Consider the following 14082-nt stretch of genomic DNA (forward strand, 5'->3'; position numbering starts at 1 on the left):
GCCATCCTGGTCAGGGTATGATCCAAGATAATTCAGGCTAAAATAAGGCATATTAGAGAGTATGAAAGCATGGAACGGAAGAGTCATGTTGCCGTCACATAGGAGGGGACCTGTGGTGGGTGCCTGTGAACGTGGCAGGATTGTGTACCAGGAGCTGAGCTGCTCCACCTTTTGCAAATAGGCATGTGAAACTTGACGGGGGGAAAAGGGTCAGACCATTTGCACCACAGGAGCTGAAAGTGCCAATGCGGTTCTAGAAAGAACAATCCCATGTCCTTGCTTTCCTTTGTGTCTTGTCATTCCCCATTTAAAATGCTCCCCTGGTATTTAGGGTCAGTTGTTTCTTTCGACAGAGACAGGCCTTGTACGTCAGGATGGAGAGGAGCAAGACTTCAATTTCTGAAAAATGTTGACCCGTGCATTAGATGCATCCAGGGAATGGCCTAGGGCCCCGGAGGTGGCTGGACATCAGCCTGGTAGTTTCCAATCCTAAAGTGAAGCTTTGACTTCTCCCAGAATCACAGCTGATCTCCAGACTACAGAGATTAATTCCTCTAGAGAAAATGACAGCTTCAGAGGGCAGACCGGATGGCTTCACACCCCCAGGGGTCTCTCTCCTCCATACTCTACCCTCCTCAGGTTCTGTTCCCAAATCTCCAGGAATGTCCCAAACTGGAGATGGCAACCCTGCAATGAGGCCTACCCAGACTGTGGTGTTGGTGTCTGCTGCAGCCAGAGGTAGGACTGGGAGTTGCCCCTCAGCCTCAGGGAGTGGTATGCGGGGAGCCTGCTCCTTCCCTCTCTCCCTTGCAGGTAGGTTGTCTTTCCCCGTCCCTCCCTATGCTAGTGTGGGGCAGGGCCACAGAAGGACCAGGGGGCAGAGCCCTCCCCTATGGCCATTCTCAGGGAGGCAGCAAAGTCATGAGGGATGCAAGCCTCCACGTTGGACCGGGGATCCAGCACAGCTCTGCTACTGCCTTTCTGAAAGCTACCCGATTGCTCCCCCTTTTGTCCCAGGATGCCATGGGGCATGGGGCACAAATGTAGCATTGCCAACCTCCAGATGGGATCTGTAGTTCTCCCAGAATTACAACTGATCTCTGAATGTCAATGATGGGGGAAATGTCTGCGTTGGAGGGTGGACTCTATGGTGTTGTACCAGTGACAGAGCGAGGGGGAAGTGCGCCCAGTGCGTGCGCGAACTGTGCACCCCTCCAAGCTGCTGGAATGCCCTGCCCTCGGAACGCCTCCACGGGGGCACCCGCCCTTCCCACTTGGCCACTTCCCACTTGGCCCTTCCCAACGCCTCTGCGTTGTACCCCACTGAGGTTCCTGTTCTCCCCAAGCTCCATTCCAAAATCTCCAAGAGTTTCCCAGTGTAGATCTGGCAACTCTGCCCCCATGAGCCCATCTGGTGGCCTGATCTGGCAATTCATCTCGCCTAGGGTGCCAAATATTTTTGGGCCAGCCCTGATTGAACCAGCAGGCATTTAAGCATATTGAAATAAATAGATTTGAATTCAATGCATAGAATTGTGCATTCACTGTTTTGTAAATGGAGATGGGCAGTTAACCATCTCCCCTCCCTCCCAAGTGAAAGGACAGCATTTCTTGTGGCACCAGAGCTTAAGTCAAACATATGGAGTCATGTTGTTATTTTCTCTTTTGCCAAAATTGTGTGAATTTCGATTTCTGTTCACCCTGATGCCCCCCTCCCCACTCCTGTTGAGGGCTCTTCTGTGATTTGATTGGCAAAATACTGCTGTTACCCTTCTCCTGTCTTTGTTTGGCAATGAAGCTGCGAATAAAACACAGAGGGAATAAGTGACATTGACTATCCAAAACAAAAGCCCCAGGAAATTGGGAGGGAGGAGGCTGAGGGGTTCTGCTGACTGACGGGCAACTAATTCCACTTGTCAAGGGAACCAATTACTAGAGAATTTAGACAGTGCTAAATGATCAACCAGGATGCAGGAGGAGATGTGAACAAGTGAGGACCAGCTGTGGGACGGAGTGGGAAAAGAAGAGGGGGCAGAGATCCAACAATCCAATTCAGAGTTGAATCTGTGCCTCCTGGGATGTGCATTTCTCAGTGATTGCCCCGGAAAGCTTTGCATTGGAAGCAAAATGTGCCATTTTCAAAATGATTCACCAAGGTAGAGATTGGGGCCCATGTTTATGGAAGCTGAAACTGTGTGGTTAGAGCTGGCCTGGGGCATAGAGTGACTACTTAAGTTGTTCGTGAACAGAAAGCCTGCTGCTGAATTGTGATTCAAAAACAAAAGCCACTGAAGTGTAGCCAGTGGCGTAGCTGCCAGAGGGCCATGGGGGTCAATTGACTCCAGGCGCCCCCCCATTACATCACATGGGGGCACCTGGCGGGCCCTTGGCAGGATCCTAGCCAGATCCTGCCAGGCTGCTCCTTCAGCCGATGGGGCTGGGCAAAGGGGCAGCCCAACCCCACCAGGCCTGGCCCCACCAGGCTGCCTGGGACCGCCGCCACCAGCTAAGGTAAGTGGGGCTTGGGGGGGCATGGGGGGCACCCGGAGCAGGTGTTGCAGTGGGCACCATTTTCCTTCGGTACGCCTCTGGTGTAGCCTTTGCGGAGAAGACACTGGGCTTTTATGCACCTATGGTCTTCTTCAAACTGAGTGTACATTCTCTTTGAGTTTGATTCTCGGTTACATACACATCCCCCCCACCTCTTTGGTTGTCACCCTGCCTTCAGACCAGAGAATATTCAGTTTCTGAAATGTGTGAACGTTTTTTCCTCTCCCTTTGCAGGGAAAGTGAAGGAGATTATCATGTGTTCAGCTTCCTTCAGGTTTTCTTGCTCCTCTCTGCCTTTTCCCTGGCCATACCACAGCAGTGCCTCCCACTCTTCAAGCTACCATTTCAGAACAATCAGAAGGGCTTTTTAATGCTGAGCATTTATCACTGGAGCAATATAACCTGTGAAATTGATATGAAATTGACATGGTCTCAGGAAGTGATGCTGGACCAAAGAGAGCCCCCTCAAAAGGGGGGGCAAGCAACCTCCCCAAATGGAGGTTGCATGGAAACAGCACGGAAGTGGCAGGTAGGGCAAAATGGCAACTTGGCTCATCTTGGGATACTTTGCAGAAGGAGAATCCCTGTGCAAACAAAAAACTGTGGGTAAATCCCATTGCAAAGCAAACAGCCATGGGGTAAGTACTGCATTCATAAATGGCCACTTTTGTCCATGTTTAATCGGCTTCCACCTATGATGATCAGGGGATAGTTTGCATTCTGAGTGTGGGAATGAGCGCAGAGACAGAAGATTTAGAGTAGTTCATACCTTTTAGTGTCCAACTGGATTTTGGAAGTGCATTGATTTCTGCCTGCTCTGTCAGTTGGGTGGGTTGGCAACAATGGGGGAAAGTGGCGCACTGTGACAGATATGTCTGGCCATGACTGATGGGAAATGCTGTAAACCTGGCAGTGTGGGGGCATTGGCATGTATTGTTGACACAATCACTATTTGTTTCAGGCCATACACAGGCCATACACTTCAGGAGTGCCAAACTGGCTCAGCCACATGCTAGATTGGCTAAATGTTGTGCCTCCACTAAAAATATAACAGTGGTACTAAAACCCTTCTTTAATGGCAAGTTCCAGATCTGGAACGTAATGCTAAATGAGATGACTTTGAGCATCTGCATTTTTCTAGATGGCTGAATAACCATCGTTTCCATGGGAATAAAGATGGCAGGTTTCTAACCACGAGTGCCGGCCTCCAGCCAAGAAGCTACAGGTTTTGGGACCCCAACATCAGAGCCCCAAGAAACAAAGGCCTAGGAATGGTCAGGAAAGCATGGAGTGACCTCAAACAAGCATGGTGGGAAGAGACAATATATTGAAAGGCAGAAGCCTTTACTGTTGCACATAGCTTATTATATCTATCTGTAAAACCATGAAAGTATACCTTAGTGCAGAGCCAAATGTTTATATCTTTCAAATTTTCATCCCAAAGCTATGGTTTCACTTATAGGCAGGGGCAGACAATGTTCCAAAAAAGCCCTCCTTCCATTTCCGACATGGGTCCATGTCAATTTGCAATCCTCGTTCTCTGTCTGCTACTCCTCAAATGCCTTTTAACTTGAAAAGTTCTGCCACATTGCATAATTTGGTTTACAGGTCCTGGTTTGGGAAATGATGAGGTGGAGCCAAGGCAGGGTGCAGTTTTGGGAGGGGAGGGAGCCCAGCATGGGTGTGATGCTATACATGCCATCTTCAAAACTGCCATTTCCTCCAGGGGAACTGATCTTCATAGTCTGGAGACTAGAAATAATTTACAACCCCCCCTCCCAAAACACCAGGCCTCACGTGGGAGTTGGCAACCATAGGCAGGATCTTAGCCTATGAGGGACCACATAGTGCAAGAAGAAGAAGAAGGAGGAGGAGGAGGAGGAGGAGGAGGAGTTTGGATTTCTACCCCACCTTTCTCTCCTGTAAGGAGACTTACAAGTTCCTTTCCCTTCCTCTCCCCACAACAAACATCTTGTGAAGTAGGTGGGATTGAGAAAAGAACTGTGACTAGCCCAAGGTCACCCAGCAGGAATGTAGGAGTGCGGACACACATCTGGTCCACCAGATAAGCCTCTGCTACTCAGGTGGAGGAGTGGGGAATCAAACCCCGGTTCTCCAGATTAGAATCCACCTGCTCTTAACCACTTTGCTACGCTGCCTCTCAAAGAGAAAGACTGCACTGAACTGGTTACTTTGATTCATGTTACTGTAACTTCTAGATGATTAGAAAGTTAAGGCACTAGATGTGGAACTGTCCTCCAAGGCAATTTAGAAACTTTGACAGATGCATGATGTGGTAGCCACTAACTGGATGTTGTGAACTGATTCGAACACATTTCCCATTTTGAACTGTCTCTATTAGCTGCCTGATTCTCAAGGTCGGTTCAAGGGTTGTTATCTTTGAAGCTCATCAGGACCAGGGACCCGCATGTTTAAAAGTACCGAGTCTTTCCATATGAACTTTGGTGCCTTTGATCCACTTGTGGATCTTTTGGCCATGGGTCCATTAGAGGTCAGACGTGTACTTATACTTCCAGTAAAAAAGCTAGACTCAAGTCCAGCTGTAACTCAGAGACCAACATCATTTTGGGGCTATGAGCCTTTGAAAGTCAAAGCTTCCTTTATCAGCTAGGGAGACAGAAAGTATCTGACAAAGGGTGCTTTGTCTCAGAAAAGGAACCCCCAAATCTTGTGGTCTGTGAGTACTATTGGACTTGGATCTAGCTACTGTACAATCAGACCAACATGGCTATGCTCTGAATCTACTCAACCAGTGTAAAATTGCTTTCATTTAAGAAAGCTGTTTGTTAAGGATGACAGCAAGGTTGATTGTTTCAGCTGTTGACAGCGATATCCAGTCATCGTGGGTTTTCAGTTGTTAAATGTCAATTGCTTTTTCTTTGGATTGTTTCTGTTTCTTAAGATATAATTTATGCGAACATACAGTGCTGCTCTCATTTGTTAGGGAAGGCAGGATTACAGTTGCATTAATAAACAAATCAATTGACATCTCAGTGTTCCCTAACTAATCAGATTTGGCTATGCACTGATATCTTAATATCCTTGCCTGGAACGGCAGGAGGAATTCGTCCCTGTAACCCAGAGAAGCAAGCTGCTGCCAGCCTGTCTTGCCCTACTCAGCTAGTGATTTCACCAATTGCCAATGGAACTTGGGCATCACTTTTGCCCGATCAAGCTCTGGTGGTGCCCATTGATGTCATAACCAGTTGACAGGTGGGGATCAGAACATGGATGCATATGCGACTGAAAGTAATGCAAGAAACATGGGTGACGTCTGTGTCCAGATGTGAGCTACATCTCCTTCCAGGGGATTTACATTTGGATGCCCACTTTCAGTTGTATTTGGACCCCACCTAGGTACCTACAAACATCTGGATGGTGGAGAGGAGCAACTGCCTAGCCCTGGAAAGCCCTGTGAATTGCGTCATCAGGAATCGGCTGCAACTGGACAACCTGTTATTCCTCTTCACCTCTTCGTCCTCTTCCTAACATCCATCCCCTTGTGAAGAGCTTCACACAGTTCTGCATAAGGACGCCAGAAAGGAAACCATATTTCACAGAATGCAAACATCTTTTCTAACAATCCTTGCTTCAGCTCTGCAGTAGCATCTATCAGCCAGAAATGGCATTTTGGACAAGTATATAGATTTGTCTTTCTGAACCCAAAACAGGCAATAGTGGTGTGGATGGCCCCAGTGAGGGATAGGTGCAACTTGGAAAGAAAAAATGCCCTACCTCTGAGAGAACAAAATGTCTACCTAGCAACCAGGGAGGGTTCTGGTTACCAAGGAAATTAACACCAACAAGGCCCCCTTGTGTTTCTTTGCTTCCCCAACATTTCAGTAGCCACGGGCCTGAATGAATCTAGCTTTCCTCCAATCTTGTTTTTAAGCTTTGCTAAGGAATCCTTTTGTTCATGCTTTATTCAGAACAGACAGCTGGGCACAGAGACTGGGGTAATCACGGATTCTGAGGTTTAATACAGGTTGTTAGATAATACAGTAACAGACACGCACACACATACACCACAATGCCGAACTGGCCCCACAGCCTGAGATACAAGGAGGAATCAATAACATATAGGCATTTAGCACCACTGGGTTTGAAAAGTGTCACGTCGCAGCGGGCTGAGAGTACAGCACAGAGAGCCATTGCAAGCTCTTGCCCTGTATCCATTCTCCTCAAAGTCTTTCAGCCATGAGAAACACAGTATGTTCTCGGAGCGTGTCCTCAATCTGAACTTCCTTATCTTTCTCCCTCAAAGAGGGTATTAAATTATGAGATTGGTGGAACCACCAACCACATTTGAACAGGCACATGAGTTGAACCAGAACAATAAGATCTGGGGAAAAGAACCCAGAATCCTCCATAGTCTGTCTGGAATGGATGGAGTGACAGGGAAGGATGAGGAGGGTTAGGGTTCATGTGCTTCATGTTCCTTGTCACTGTGTCATAGTGACTACAGGTTCATAGCCAGGATTTTCATGTGAGGTGGGCAGACACTTTCTCTTCCCAGCTCCCCTGACTGTCCTACTTTACATGGGCACCATCAGCCCTATGGCAGAAGCAGACAACAGTGAACTCTGCTCAAAGGCGGATGCAGACTTTGAGCAGAGCATCTGGCCAACTCTTGGTGGAAATGACACTTTCTCCACTCCACCCAATAAGATGTCTCCAATCATCTTTACTACTTAGATAATACTGTAATAGTTAGATATCATGCCATACCAAAGCAGCTATTTTCAACTGAGCAGAATTCAATTGGACCATCATGGAGGTTCTAGGTTCCCTTATTGTTCAGTCCTTGAACCTTGGACACCGTTTTAATCAGAATCCAAGTCTTCTGGTGGCTTGTCCCACTCAGCCATTCCCTGCATCCAATTCCTATATCCATGTCTATTTGTGGCTGTGGCTGTGCTAGCAGATTGGTCCTGAGTTCCCAAGATGCATCTGGCAAGACCTTGTACCCTTATTGGAGGAGGTCAGAAGTGTGGGATGTGGTCTCCACTGCGCCATCCCTGCAGACGGGCCAGTTCCAGGCAGTCAGTCCAGTGCTTCACTAAGGCATTGTCATAGCACCATTTGTTGGGGCTGCATATCGGGAAGGCCCTGGCTCAGTCTGGCCTTGCGATGTTCCTCTGAAGAGTCTTGCCCAGGACCTTGGTCAAAGATGTAAATAGGGAGGCTGTCATCTGGTTAAATGCAAGGTCGGTTCCTTGGCAGGCCAGTTCTTCCTGCATCTCCCCAATGCAGGAGAGGGGGATTTCGCCTCCCCTTCCCAGGTTGGTCCACAGTCTAGAGGGAGCTGTCCTGGTTGAAGGGTTCAATACCGAAGCAGACAGCCCGAGCTCAAAAAAGCCAAACTTCTGGTTGGCCCCCCCCAAAACTCTTCAACGCCACATCTATCAATGGTAGTTACTCCACTCAAGGGCGCCACAATCTCCAGGACCGTTCCGGTTCTTGCGTCTGCAGGACAGAAGGCAGTGCATCAGAAACGACAGCTTGGAACAGAGGCAGGTGAGGCTTTGAAGTAGGGAGAGTAAAGGCTGAGGGTTTTGTGGTCTGACCAGAACGGCCCCATCTTTGTGACCGTGGCCAAAGTGAAGTTCATGGATGACATCACCGTCTAAAGGCTTAAGGAAAGGTAGCACAAATGGCTATCCAGAGGTGGTCAAGGAGAACAGGACCATTAGGTATGGCAAAGTATGAGCTGGGGAGCACCAATACCAAGATCTCAGAGGCACAGGGCAAGCTTGTTGGATGGCACAAAAGAACAGTATTTAACTTCAGAAACTACTTTTACAACATACGTCCCTTACCAGGGAACGCACTAGTATGTTTGTAACTTATTTTTCACCCCCAAGGGGACCCAAAGAGGCTTACAACATTGTTCTCCCTTCCGTTATGCTCACAACAGCCCTGTAAAGTAGGTTATTTTGAGAGTGACTCATCCAAGGTCACCAGTGAGCTCCAAAGTCAGAGTGAGTACTGTAATTTAATTAAGCATGAGCCATGCTCTGAAGTTACACTGAATGCAAGAACAATCTGTGCCCAGGGCAAGTACATTTGATTTGTCTTTATATATAACACTGAGTAATTCTCACATTACATTCAACACATGTATAAGTGAATGTGACATTGAAACAGCATATTTATCCAGGGACTGGTCTTTGGTTTCATTTGTAAAGTGAACATGCAGTGACTCTTTCTTACAAATGTGTATGCCCATATATGCAGGCTGTATGGGCATTTACTGCAATATGTGGACGGGACTACTTTAACCTGTACATCACAGTGGTTTCTCAGGGGCAAACTGTATTTGCATCTACTGCAAGATCACTATAGGGACCTGCAGCAGGGTGATAGCTGTGAGTTTCCTGTGGAAACTGGTTGTTGCAAGTTTTCTGGGCAGTGAGCAGAGGCACTATAAGCATGTGCCCCCCGTGGGGCATGGCGCGGGCATTCCGGGATATTCGGTAATAAGGCAAGGCATTCGATAATCGGGTGGATCGGGCGTTTGGAGGACAGGGTTGGCAGGTGGAGGACGCACCAGTGCACTGGGTGCTTTCCCCCCTCGCTCTGTCCCTGGCAGTGAGGCTGTGGTCCGGTAGCTTTTGCTTCTATTGTTTCACCTGCATCTACAGCTGGCATTTTCAGAGGCATGTCACGATGAGATGTGTTTCTCTCCATGGCACAGTGTCGAGTGGAAACTCAATTAAAAAAAACATGATAGTGACCTGATTTGGATTGGGACCTCAAGGTTCCTGCCTTCCCTCATGCCATTTCCCCAAATATGTACTGTTATGACATAAGTTCTGCGGGTCTCCCGACCACCAACCTCTTACTATCAACAGTCAATGGGACCATTAGTGTTAGCATCTGTGTATTGTGTCATCTAGTTATGTTCCTTTCTTGACTGTTTGTTTTCCCAACTACAGTCTGGGATTGTGGTTAATGGGCTGCTTATTGCCATCTACAATAGGAAGGGGAATTGGGATTGTTGTGATTTATTTTAACGTTGGTTTCATGTATTGTTTTAAATCAAACGTAAGCAGCCCCAAGCCTGGCTATGGCCAAGGTTGAGCGAGGTACAAGTCTAATAATAAATACATAGATGTCTAACAAAGGTCTCTAAATTCTAAAATTTTAAATAATAAATACAAATTTTAAAAAAATAAAAATGAAACCAGCTCCAGGGAATCCACTGGAATTTTTATAACTTGCTTTTCTCCGCCAGGTGGACCCAAAGCAGCTGACAACATTGATGTTTTCCCTTTATCCTCACAACAATCCTGTAAAATAGGCGAAGTTCAAAGTGTGTGGCTGGCCAAAGGTTACTCAGCGATCTTCCGGAGCAGAGCAGGGATTCAAACCTGGGTCTCCCAGATTCTAGTCCAACATAAGTCCTGTTCACGAGTTACAAAGATTATTCTTTATCCATAAGCAGAGTAATTCTCACATTGTATTCAACACATGTTCAGCCACACACACACACACCCCTTGGCAGTGCTTCTGAATTCAGTTTCCAGAGTATTTGCCACTGCTGTCCTGCTTCAAGTCTCTGTAGCAGTCTCGTGGTAGATGTAATGTGTGGTTGGCCCCTGAGAAGCTGGTGCAACATGGTGGTTAGAGTAATCCTGTTCACAGTACATACAGCCTGTATGTACATGCATACACTTCTTTGTAAGAAAGAGCCAGTGCATATTGTCCTTGCAAATGAAACCCGGGACCAGTACTTGGTTAAATATGGGATTTCAATCACATCATATATATATATGAGATGTGGCTTGTATGTTAATTTTTGAATCAGTCCACTTGCTCATGTTGCTTCAACAATTTTTAGATTTCAATAGTTTATGTTGTTCTCTTAATAAATAGTTCCTTTTAAAAGAGCCCCATTGCTCAGAGCAGTAAGCAGTACTGCAGTCAAAGCTCTGCTCAGGACCTGAGTTAGATCCTGACAGAAAGGTTCAGGTAGCCAGCTCAAAGTTGACTCATTCTGCCATTCTTCCAAGGTTGGTAAAATGAGTATTCAGCCAAAGTGTAGATGACTGGGGAAGGCAATGGCAAACCACCCCATTAACATAGTCTGCCAAGTAAATGTCATGATGTGACATCACCCCATGGGTCACTACTGACCTGGTGCTTGCACAGGAGACCACCTTTACTTTTTTTAAAAAAGAAACTGGTTAATCTCCTGCATCTCCTACCTGCTTCCTAAGGGACACATTTGCAAATTATTTTGCTGAAATGGAAACTTTGCAATAAGTTCAAGTAAAGCTGCTTACTGTTACTCAGAAGTGCAGCTTAAAGGAAAGCTCTTAATGGTGGAGAAGTGGAGGTAAGTGCTAGGGTCCAGAGGCGTGGCAAGGTTTACCGGCAATCGCGCCCTCTGCCCCATCCCTTCCAGAATGCTCCATATCCCACTCCAAAACGCCTCCCCACACCCCCAACGCCCCGCCATTGACCAATAGGTAAAGGCGCTTCATTGTGTTGTTTCCCCTGCCCCTGGTCGGGTCCCCCCAGTGCACTTCTGCTAGGTCAGAGAAGTCACCTATTTGGTAGGGGGCTGCCGGTCTCTTTCATCACACATTCCTTCTCCTCCTTGTCCCTGAAATATTTCTGTCATTATAGTAGTGATAGGTTTTTGGGGCTGACCTCACATTCTCCAGGTGAATGAATTCTAGGAGTAAAGCTCGTCTTGTGGACAAGGAACCATAAACTCATCTAACTTGTCCATAGGGCTGTACCAGGGATTATGTATGGAAAGTGCTGTCAAGTTGCAGCCGACTTACAGTGACCTGGTAGGATTTTCAAGGGAAGAGAGTAACACAAGTGGTTTGCCATTGCCTTTCTTGGCATGGCACCCTCTGGAATGCCTTGGTGGTCTCCCATCCAAGTACTAACCAGGGCTGATCCTGCTTAGCTTCCAAATTCTGATAAGACTGGGCTAGACAGCCAGGTCAGGGCAAAAAGCAAACAGAGATGGTTTGTCATGGCCTGCCTCACAGAGCAGCCCTGGATGTCCTTGATGGTCTCCCATTCAAGAACTAACCAGGGTCAACCCTGCTTAGCTTCTGAAATCTGACAAGAACAGGCTAGCCTAGGCCATCCAGGTCAGGGCGCTATGGATGATAGAGCACTGGGAAGAGGGAGTGGCTGAGCAGGGGAGATGAAGTCTGGTGAGGAATGAGATGACTACGAACTCTAGGTTGAGGGTTGGGGTAGGAGGTATACCCTCCCCACCATCCTCTGTAATAAACATTCCAAGTTGCTGTGTACATCTTGTCTACCTTACTATAATGGCAAAAGCAGGGAAGGTACCATAAGCCTGCATGGCTGAAGTGTCAGAATAGTGTGTGGGAGAGACCGAGGGCGCGGGTCCCCACTCTGCCATGAAAGCTTGCTGGGTGATCTTGGGCCAGACGTGCCTTTTCAGCCAAACGTATGGCTGGTGTAAACATACAATGCATGCCACTTACAGCTCTTTCAAGGAAGGGATAAAAAAATGAACTTGGTAGATAAGAAAACAGAGACAGAGAGACTGAATGATAATGTATGTGTTTGAAGAATGGATCGGCTTTCACCTGAAGGGAAGCCCTCATAATTTCCAAATCACACATTATAGAGTGCACGGGTTGGTGGGCAGTGGCTACCACGTCTTAGATGTAACACTGTCTGATATAAATTGTAGGTTCTCCCAAATCCTTTGTGTGCAGTGTCCAATCTGAACCAGGATAACAACATGAAGAACAGGAAAGGCTTTCACAGCTATAATCAACTGACTGTTATGGGTTTTGTGGATTGTGTGGCCTTGGTCTGGTAGTTTTCACTCACCTTTTGTCCGTGTCTATGGACGGCATCTTCAGAGGCATGTCATGGTTAGATGTATTTCTCTCTATGTGAGAGTCTGCACACTGTGCCATGGAGAAAAACACATCACTCTGAAGATGCCAGCCACAGATGCAGGCGCAACATTAGGAGGAAAAATTCCTACACTATGGCCCAACATCCCAGAAAACCCACAACAGCTGGAAGAAGAGTTGTTTTTATCTCCTGCCTTTCTCTACCATAAGGATTCTCAAAGCAGCTTACAAGCTCCTTTCCCTTCCTCTTTCCACAACAGGCACCTTGTGAGTTAGATGGGTCTGAGAGAACTGTGAATGGCCCAAGGTCACCTAGGAGGCTTCATGTGGCAGAGTGGGGAAGTAAACCCACTTCTCCCAATTAGAGTCTGCTCTTAACCACTACATCATGCTGCATGGAGAATGTTTTTCATCATTCCTCCTGTGTGGTGTTCCCAACCAGAAAATGTTCATTGGTTTGTGATTTGTCCTGTTTGGGAAACTCATACGTACCCAAGGGAACGTGTGGCTTTCCCAAATAGAGCCTCCCCCCAGGACTGTTTCAGAAACTGGAGCGAACCCATACCTCATATATGTGTTATGTCTGAGATATGGCAGGGACCCCAGAATCAACCTGTATGAAAACATGCCCCAATTGTTTGAAGCAAGCTGTTAGTACAGAAGACAATTGTGACATCACGACTGTACCTTAGTTCCAAGAATTCTGAACACCAATAGCTTTACTAGCCCAGGCTTTAGAGTGCCAAAAAGCAGCAATAGTCAAACAGCAGCTTGTCAAACAGTCTTAAAGAGCTCAGGGCACCTGCCAGATCAAATGTTGACAAAAGAGAAAGCGAGGCCAAGAGCAATAAATGACTGGGCAAACCGAACCGGGAAGAGAAGAAGGGGCTGGCCCTCATCCATTGAAGTGCATTTTTACAACCACATTTCCTTGCTGATTCCTACTGTTTGGCAGGCATTTCACCAGCAGTGAGTCTATTCCACAGTGCCTCACTGCTGGCAAATTAGACTCGCACCAGAGCATCCCTTGTAAATCAGAAGGTTGAACACTGGGAGGATGGGTGTGTGTGTGTGTGTCACAAGGCATCTTGCAGAAGGCAAGCCAGCAGCAAAGAGCAGAAGGCTGATTCCTCACCTGGCAGCCATCGTACAAGGCATGGATGGGCGCTCCTGTGCTGTTATGCATCAGCTCCGTTTCACTGTGCGCAAGGAAACGCAAGGCCCGAGAGTAGCCACTGGTATCAGCCTCATACCAGGCAACCACGTTCTGGCAAAGAAGGGTGAAATTCTGGTGGGCGACGGCACTGAGCAGGCGCAGAAATGTGAGCTGGGTCACCTGGACAGGGTTGCCATCTGCATCCACGTAGGAGAACTGGGAGGAGGAAGTGTGAGAAGACAGACATTTGGTTGAAGAGCAACACAATAATTTCAACCTTTGCCATGATTAAGTACTCCTTAAAAACCCATATCTTCTCTCCCAGTCATGGCAGTGGCACGAATTCTCTCGAGGTCTGATTCCTGGATTTCCAGTTCCACTGAGATACCAGCAGGTGCTAAAGATAGAAGAGCTCTCCCAAGCTATATTCTCTCTATGTCTTGTATTCCCTATTACTATGTGTGGGTGTGAAAACGGGACAATGAAGAA

At 47.2% G+C, this 14082-nt stretch overlaps 1 long non-coding RNA gene across 1 annotated transcript; it reads right to left on the reverse strand.

Moving 5' to 3' along the window:
* Window positions 1-6476: 6476 nt before the first annotated feature.
* On the reverse strand, window positions 6477-13805 carry LOC125425207. The gene is made up of 3 exons (XR_007243328.1): window positions 13573-13805; window positions 11007-11008; window positions 6477-8037 (listed from the first exon to the last, which is right to left on the reverse strand). It is a non-coding gene; the product is annotated as an uncharacterized LOC125425207 (long non-coding RNA).
* Between the last annotated feature and the right edge of the window lie 277 nt (window positions 13806-14082).

This window comes from Sphaerodactylus townsendi, unplaced genomic scaffold (genome assembly GCF_021028975.2).
Source record: "Sphaerodactylus townsendi isolate TG3544 unplaced genomic scaffold, MPM_Stown_v2.3 scaffold_217, whole genome shotgun sequence".
NCBI classification, from domain to species: Eukaryota; Metazoa; Chordata; class Lepidosauria; order Squamata; family Sphaerodactylidae; genus Sphaerodactylus; species Sphaerodactylus townsendi.